Source organism: Homarus americanus, unplaced genomic scaffold, assembly GCF_018991925.1.
Source record: "Homarus americanus isolate GMGI-L3 unplaced genomic scaffold, GMGI_Hamer_2.0 scaffold52711, whole genome shotgun sequence".
NCBI classification, from domain to species: Eukaryota; Metazoa; Arthropoda; class Malacostraca; order Decapoda; family Nephropidae; genus Homarus; species Homarus americanus.
In genome coordinates, this window is record NW_024737034.1 from 943,665 (window position 1) to 952,500 (window position 8,836).

The following is an 8,836-nucleotide window of genomic DNA, read 5'->3' on the forward strand; positions in this document are numbered from 1 at the left end:
CAGATGTATGTTGTACGCATCAATATTTTTTCCCTGTACACATTGACATATACACGAGGCCGATACATGATATACAACCCCAATGTTATACAAAATTCAGATTCAGAAAAAAATATCGAAAAGAAGTCATTGCACCGTCTACTGATTTCCCCATAAAAATTACATGACTAAACGACAATGACATTCTCTACCCTTCCTGCTGCTTCAGGAACCACCACCCCTCCTGCCTTCCTCCCTCACACCACTATATTTACACGACAGTCGACGCTCAAGACAGCGTCGCCAATACATTACACCTACAACCGGAGCGAAGAGCAAACCTTTAAAAATGCGAAAAAAAGCAATCGACATTTACAGGCCATAAAAAACAAAAGAAAACCTGAATATGTTACGGGAAGGAGGTTGGTCCCGTTCCTAACGTGTGCGACCTGACAGCGGCAGTGAAGATGAGAGGCTGGGGGACTTGGGGTGGGGAAGAGGGTGCAGGGGGAAGAGGGGGAGGAGTGATGGAGGGAGGAGTGATAAAGAGAACTCGTGGGGGAAGACCAAGGGAGGAAATTAGAAAGGTATGTAGGTGGAGGAATGGGCGAGGAAGGTAGGGAGTGTGTGTTGAGGAATAGGGGGCAGGGGGGTAGGAAATGTGTGGGGGAGGACTACGGGAGGAATTGGGAGTTGGGGTATGAGTATGAGTGTAGAGGAATGAGGGAGGAGGGAAGAGAGAAGAAGAGAGTATGTAGGGAAGAGTGTGTCGGGAAGATTGGGGGAGGAAGTGTGCAGAGAAGAGTGAAGAAGAGAAGTGTGTGTAGGGTAGAGTGAGGGAGGAAGTGTGTAGGGAAGAGTGAGAGAGGAAGTGTGTAGGGAAGAGTGAGAGAGGAAGTGTGTAGGGAAGAGTGAGGGATGAGAGAAGGTGCGTAGGGAAGCGTGAGAAAGTGAGTTTGAAAAGTGAGGGACGAAATGTGTGAAGAAAATGGGGGGGAGGGAATGTGGGTGTGTATGCGGAGAGTGGGTGTGAGGGAGGGAGAGTGTGGGTGGGAGCACAAGGAGTATGAAGGTTGAAAGAGGATATATACTGTCGGGATAGAAGGATGGGCTCGTCCTGAAGATGAGAGGATAGATAAGGGAGGTGAGCGCCTGGCGTCTTGGAGCTCGTCTGGCGAACATGAACTGATTTAACACTCACGTCAATGAAACGTTAGCGGATAAGAACTGAAATTTGAGAAAATACATAATATGTGGATAATTGGGACCGTGATAAATGGTACGACCTGATAGTGCGAGTAAGTGTGTATAAAAGGGACAAGAAGATTAAAATATACTAGTGGTAAATGTGAGATAAAGAACTAACGAGAGGAGAGGGTGAGGAAAGTATAGCAAGAAAGGATGAAAGAAGATAATGACAAGAGAAACGAAGTACATTATGAAATACATGACTTTATCTTTAAAATTTCGAACACAAAAACCCGAAGTGTGCACAAATTATACCTTCGATGAACACGATATTTGGCTATGAGTGTACATCTCTTATATGGATATTACAATGGGAGTAAAAATCTTAAAGTAATCTCAAATTTAAATACTGTAGAATGGTTTAATGTTCATGTAAAGCGTTGAAAATGGCCTCAGTTTTGATGGATGTAGATAAAGGTACACAATGGGTTCACTGATTATAAAAAAATAATAATTTATTCACACTGACTCTGTTAATCTACGGCATAAACAACAACAAAACAAAGATATAAGACTAACACTTGTGATATAACGGCGGCCATTACTCTCGTCTCAACAATAGCTGGATCGTGATAAAGACAGAACTTTCTAGACAACTTAATGAAGAATTATGGCAGTTTACGCTTGGATCTGTTACAGCAAGAGCAACAAAAGCATAGTTCCCCTTTGCAAAAACTATGACGGAGGGAGGGAGTGACTGAGAGAAGGGGGGGGGGGAGGTTGAGGAAGGGCAGGCTCAAGCACATGACCACTTCAAGAGTACCAATTACCCGTAGTTTCAAAAATAAAGAGGTAACATTCTTGTCTTTTTAGAAATATCGCGTGTCAGTATGTAAATGTTTAATAGGGGGGTTAATCGTAATAAAAACTGTCTGGTGCGCCTCCCCCCCAACCCCCCACACACACTCACACACACGAACATATTGAACAGTCCACAAAATTGGGCCACCAACAATCATGTCACCATCAACCATACCAAGATCATAGTTATTCATATCAATCTGCCGCCCCGAACGTGTCCTACCGCCCTCCATTACTTTGGGCCCCAACACACTCCAGGGCTTACTCAACAGTCATACTTCCTAAATTCACCTATGCGTCCCCTGCTTGGTCTTCCTCCTTAAATGCCACACAAAGAGAACATCTAGATAACGTGCAGAAGAGGGTGTGCAAGGTCATTCTCTCCCGCTGCCCCCCCTGCTCCACATATCAAGAAGCGCTCAACACACTGACCCTTATGGCTTCTCTGATCATCACCACGACCTCATCTGTAAGTTTGGGGAGAAGTTTCTGCACCATCCTCGACACCGTCTACAGCTTCCACCCGAGATCCATTGTCTGCGAATTCCTATTTGACACCGCATCCAGCCCACACGATCATGTTCTTATCGCTATAAGAACAGCTCAATCCCAACCATAGTAAAAATTATCAAGAACCCGTAGTTAACCAGTGTGTTCACTCCCAGCCAATCTTACTTTTGCATTGTTATTATGCTGAAATTCCATGTTGAATGACCTTAGCCCCCCCCCCCCCATGTTATTAAATATTATATTTCTACCACTTATATCACCTGTATATTATTTGTAAATCTAGAAACCCATTCACCAATTATGTAACTTTCATCACCTCTGTTGACTGTATATTTTCAACCATTTGCCTGCCATGTATTTTCAATAAACCTTTAATTATACTAATTATCATTACACACGTACCCCGGGTCTTGTCTCAACTTCAAAATGAGTTTCGTGTGACAAAATAAAACCTATACATAACAAAATGCAAAATTTATACGTCTTCACCAAAGAAACGGCAGAGCTTATCCTGCCTTCTGTGCTTAAGTTTTCCAGCCAACAATTACAGCTGTGTGTTAGTTATTTAATATATGGTGAAACTTGTAGTGAAATTATCTTATTCTGATATTATTTGTGTTTAATGTTTACTGATTTAAAACACCGCAATCCCTTTGTATGCGAAAGTTAAACACAGAAAAACGAAACCACTATAATTATATTTGGACCATAACCCAGTGATCCCTTCATATCAACACCCTTATTATCAACAGCAACGGTTCTGTTGTTCCTCTCAGTGTTTGTTTGTCTTTCGATTATGATCCGGAGTTCCGGTTCTGGGGATCACAGGTCAAGTGAAACAGAAAGAAACGTATAAACAAGAAGACCCTTTGTAAACATGTTAATGATTCTGACGGTAATAAACATAAAACTTTCTCAATACATTTTTGACTCTAGACTTGTAGGATGATAATGAACACAAAACCTAAAACTTTATACATATAAAAATAAATGATCGTAAGAAACTGATAAAAACAATAGAAGAAATAATGTTATTATTTTTAGATAAACATTAATGAGAATTGAGTCAGACGGATGATCACACTGCAGATTTATTTATTTATTTTTATTTTTATTTTTATTTTATTTTATTTTATTTTATTTTTTTTACAGGTCACTGACCCACATCGGGGCCTTGGGGGCGAAAATGTAATAATAATAATAATAATAATAATAATAATAATAATAATAATAATAATAATAATAATAATAATAATAATAATAATAATAATAATAATAATAATAATAATAAATACAAAAATTAAAACAAAATCAAAAGTGAGAAACAATATATGTATGTTGTGTTATCAATAGTAAGAGAAACAATTGAGACCCTGCAATTGTGTGTACATGAGACAGAAAGTCAGATCAGCAACCTGGGACTTAGTCACAATTTTCGTGATGCCATATGGCAGCAGGGTCTACCATTATGCTTCCAATATCTTCTCAGGCGGTAGTACCTCCCTGTTTGGTAGCTGCCTTCTACCTACTACGTGGCCGTCTTCACATTTTATCGAAGATTATGATGTAGAGAGAGAGAGAGAGGCGGTTTAATTTATTTTGGACAGATTCATTATCACTACGTATCCATTTTCAGATCCGTATGCCTTTCTTACTTACATGGAGGTCAGTACCACACTCCTGTCTGTCTGTCTGTCTGTCTGTCTGTCTAGCTAGCAAGTTCTCTCTCTCTCTCTCTCTCTCTCTCTCTCTCTCTCTCTCTCTCTCTCACGCACACACCTTCCGTCTTTCTCAGGCTAGGGTTAGGTTAATTAAGGGGTGGTGGGCTGCGTGGGTGTCATAGGAGCGTGTTAGTGAGGTATAAACTCAGACGTCAAGTTGGTGGGGCGGTGGTGGTGAAGGTGGTGGTGCGAGGTCCTCCCACACAATACACCGCTGCGGCTCTCATTCCCACACCCACTCCTCACCCCCTGCACTCCACATCCACCTCCCCAGCTCCTCCTCTAGCTTCTTCTTCTTCTTCTTCTTCTTCCTCTTCTTCTTCCCATGGTTTAGCTTCCTCATGCCTTCCTTCGCTGTACACCACTTGTTATACACCCTGTTTCATCACACGACGAACATCAACAATTATCATGAGTTGTTCCTTAAGTAAGAGGGACATTTTCCTTGTTTAAATTGAAGCTGAAATCTGCCTCACCATGTTAGGGAAATGACTCACACAGCCACATCATCGAAATCCAACTTCGACTTCAGAATCATTACGATGACTAACCCGGATGTGCCAAGTGTCAGCTCTATCATTAATTCGGTAAGTATCAAAAGGTTTGGAAAAGAAAATTAGTGGAGTCACCCTAAAACGGTCCAGATCTATTCACAAAACTAACCTGATCTGCCCCAGAAATAGTTTACAATGAGCAGCAATTCTACAATGGCACCACGATTAAACTTATCGTACTGGAAACACAGACTGCGCTGGAAATACCCTATGCATTACGGAATATTTGAAACGACACAACGGTACTGTAATAACAGCAGCCGCAAAAACCAGTGTCCAACGGAAGCAGGGGCAGCATAAAGCGCGAACAAAGCCTTGGTCTGTCTGCTGCCGTTCGCCGTCTTGAGTGCCAGGCGGTCAAGAAGAATATTCAAATGTCCTTCTTACAGGTTTTTACGACGCCCAGGGCCTGCACCAACTCCCAGAGCTGAGCTTGGCAGTCCAGGGGATGGTCATCGTGACGTGTAGCGCGGGTGTCACTTGTCTCCTCCCCTGCTCTCCTCCACCCCTTGTACCATCACCCTTTCTCCTCCACCACTTGTACCCTCACCCTTTCTCCTCCACCCCTTGTATCCCCACCGTCTCTCCTCCCCCTTGTGCCCTCACCCTCTCTCCTCCCCCCTTGCACCATCACCCTTTCTCCCCCACCCCTTGTACCCCCACCCTCTATCCTCTCCCCGTGTACCCTTTCCCTTTCTCCTCCACCAGTTTATTCTTACCACCGCCCTACACCAATGTACTCTCCCCCTCTCCTCCACCAATGTACTCTCCCCCTCTCCTCTGCCAATGTATTCTCCCTCTCTACCAATATACTCTAATCCTCCTCCACCATCCCTCATCCTTCTCCCTCCTCCTCTTCTACTCCTCATCACCCTGTCTCAAGGCTCCCCCACCCTCTCCTCTTAGCTACAATAATATAACATTATATCTACTTTATCTTACACTCACCATGGCGGAGTCCAAAGAAACGTACACTCGATACTGTTAAAAATTTCATCTAATCGCCTAACTCTTAACGTTGTTCAAACCTTCATCAACCCAAATACTCCAACACTTGAGGTACAGACAACATTGCCTCACAATTATTTCATTTGTGTCTGTTTCTCACACTACCTCGCGCTCAGCAGTGGTCTATATGTTATGGGTAAATTTAAACTCGACAAAGGTTAAATTACGCCTCAGAACAACTTATGTCCGACTAAGGTTCTAAGTGTTCTTCATGATAAGGTTAACACTGCTAAAGTTACATATCACAAGGCATTAAACCGGTTTCTGGTTACATCAGACACAACACTAATGTAAAACAGCGTGTAAAATAAACCACTTGATAGATATATAAATTTATGCGGTGACCTTGACCTTTGACAGTATGACCCCAGAATAATGTAGTAGTTGGGGGCGTCAAAGTGAATACATACTTTACTTTAATTCCCCTATTTGAGGGAAAAAAAGGTGGTGGTTTGTTTAATCCTGCCATTGTTCCTGATGAAATAGTCCTTCATGGTCCAGTGTTAGTAGAGAAGGAAATGGGAGTACTCGGAGAGAACCTGCGTTAGTAGGGTCACACTCGTCACAATCCTTCTCACATCTGCCCCAAGGGAGTCGAACTCCAGACACACGAGAGAGAGAGAGAGAGAGAGAGAGAGAGAGAGAGAGGCCAGCGCGCTCCTGCTGCACCATCTACAGTACATACCCCAGAAATATGAGCAGTGTAGCTCTTTATCCTTTCGAGTTAGAGTGTTAATGTATCTAACACATTTTATCTATCCTTTCCCAAGGGCATTTTTTTATTTTTTTATAACAATATTTTGCATATTATTTACATTCAATAATGATATAATTACATTACCTTCGAGTAAACTAATTCTTCACTAAACAAATTAGATATTACAACGACCACTGCTTGATATACTGCCTTCATTTTGATTACAATATATTGGTGTACAGTATTTTCTTAAAGTATATATTTACGATTTACTGCCTTTTTTAGATGCTAGAAATGGTGAACTGCACGAAATAAATACTGACAGACCAGTACAAGTTCACTACACGTCTCTAGATATTAATAATTATAAATATGTACTGTAAGCTCAGTAATGGAATTTGGCTGACAGAAAGCCCTCGAGATATATATATAGCATTAGTACAGTGAATAGGGTATAAACAATGTTGCTAAATGAAAAAAACAAAAAAAAAACAGCAAAAATAGATGGTCGTACCAAGGAACAGAATGGACCAATTGGCAACAGTTCAGTCTATCGGCTGTCTGAATAGATGCCGTTTGCCTAATATGAATCAGATTATTTTAAATACACCTTCGTATTTAAAATTAATAGTGTTTCAAGTTTTCAACCTGACACAAATTGGGCTAGCTACGTTTGTTTTAACTTGCCAGGTAATGAGAAAATTTCAGCCATTTTATATACGCTTGTGATTTTAACTTATTATTCTTTAAAGTGAAACTTAATTGATCATTGTCCCGTGGATCTCAAATTTGTATTCGACGCTAATGACATCATGGATATAGAAAGTTAACCAGTAGCAGTCAGGTAGGTGGGGAAGATGTTGACAGTGATCGAAGTAGGCTTCATGAACGAATTGTTCTGGAATATATTGCAGAAGTTTCCTATAAAAACTACTTGCGTGAAATAGAAATGCCATATTTCAGTGGTTTAGTTTAAAATGTAAGGTTCTTGGGGAACAAAATTAAACTGTGTTAAGTTTGTGTGACCAAGTGACACTGATACCTCAGTATACACTTGTTCAAATTTGTGTAACTTATAGCAGTTAATAGTAAGGAAAATAAGGTATTTATTTGTTTACCATTTTAATGTAAACTTCTATTGACTGCTAAATATTTGTTACAAACGGTTCGAGCGAACCGGCCCCAGCATACTCCTGGATGCAACCCCTTCTTGTGACTTGTGAAAGTACACTTATCTCAATGACAAAGTGGAAAACTATCAGACGTGGGAGAGAGAGAATTGTGCAAGTAATGAGATGATGCGCATACTGCTTACTTTATTGATCCCTGTACCCCCTCTCCGCCACCTTCCCCTGCCCCGTCCTGGGTGGAAGAATATGATCAGAAAGACAGAACGGGAAGACATTAATTGACTATCGATGCTGAAATCTGGCCCTAGTAGCCTTGAGAGCCACGGTTGTTGTTATCCAAGTGTCACTTTGTAATAATAATAATAATAATAATAATAATAATAATAATAATAATAATAATAATAATAATAATAATAATAATAATAATAATAATAATAATAATAATATTAATAATAATAATTAACGGTTTATTAAGACAACATGGCAGCCCGAAGGCTCAAAATATACAATGAACAGAGATGATAAGTTACATATGGTGGAAGTGGGGAGTGGGTCACTTGATTGACAAAAGCTTTCAATACAAAAATATAAGAAACATAGATTCAACATATATATTAACAATAGATCTGGTACTGTGGCAGCTGGTCTTGTAAACATTCTTGTGACCTGTTTAGCACATCCACTACGTGGTCCGGGTACAAGAAAGACTACAAACTACATCAGGGAAGAAATGAGGACTCCCTACTCCACCCAGATAAGGAACTATGAATTTCTAACTACTCTGTGTGTGTGTGTGTGTGTGTGTGTGTGTGTGTGTGTGTGTGTGTGTGATAAAATATTCATATTATATAAATATAAAAACCTTAAGATCAACAAATCTACTGATACAGAAAATACTAACTGCTTTACTCGTACATCCCCTCAGCTAACATTAAAAACGAATCAAGGAATAGACATTAAATTGGCTGAAAAGCGAGACCAAGACAAGGAGATAATAAGAACACAATAACTCATGTAAGGTTTGAAAAAGACGACCCATCCAAGATCATGAACAACTCTCTCTCTCTCCGTCTCCGAGCAAATTCATTCTGGTGATAATGACCGAACGTAACGTAGTTCAACACATTAGTGTACAGAACGAGAGAGGAATCACTCAGATAAGACGGTATGTAGTGCAAAAAGAAAAGG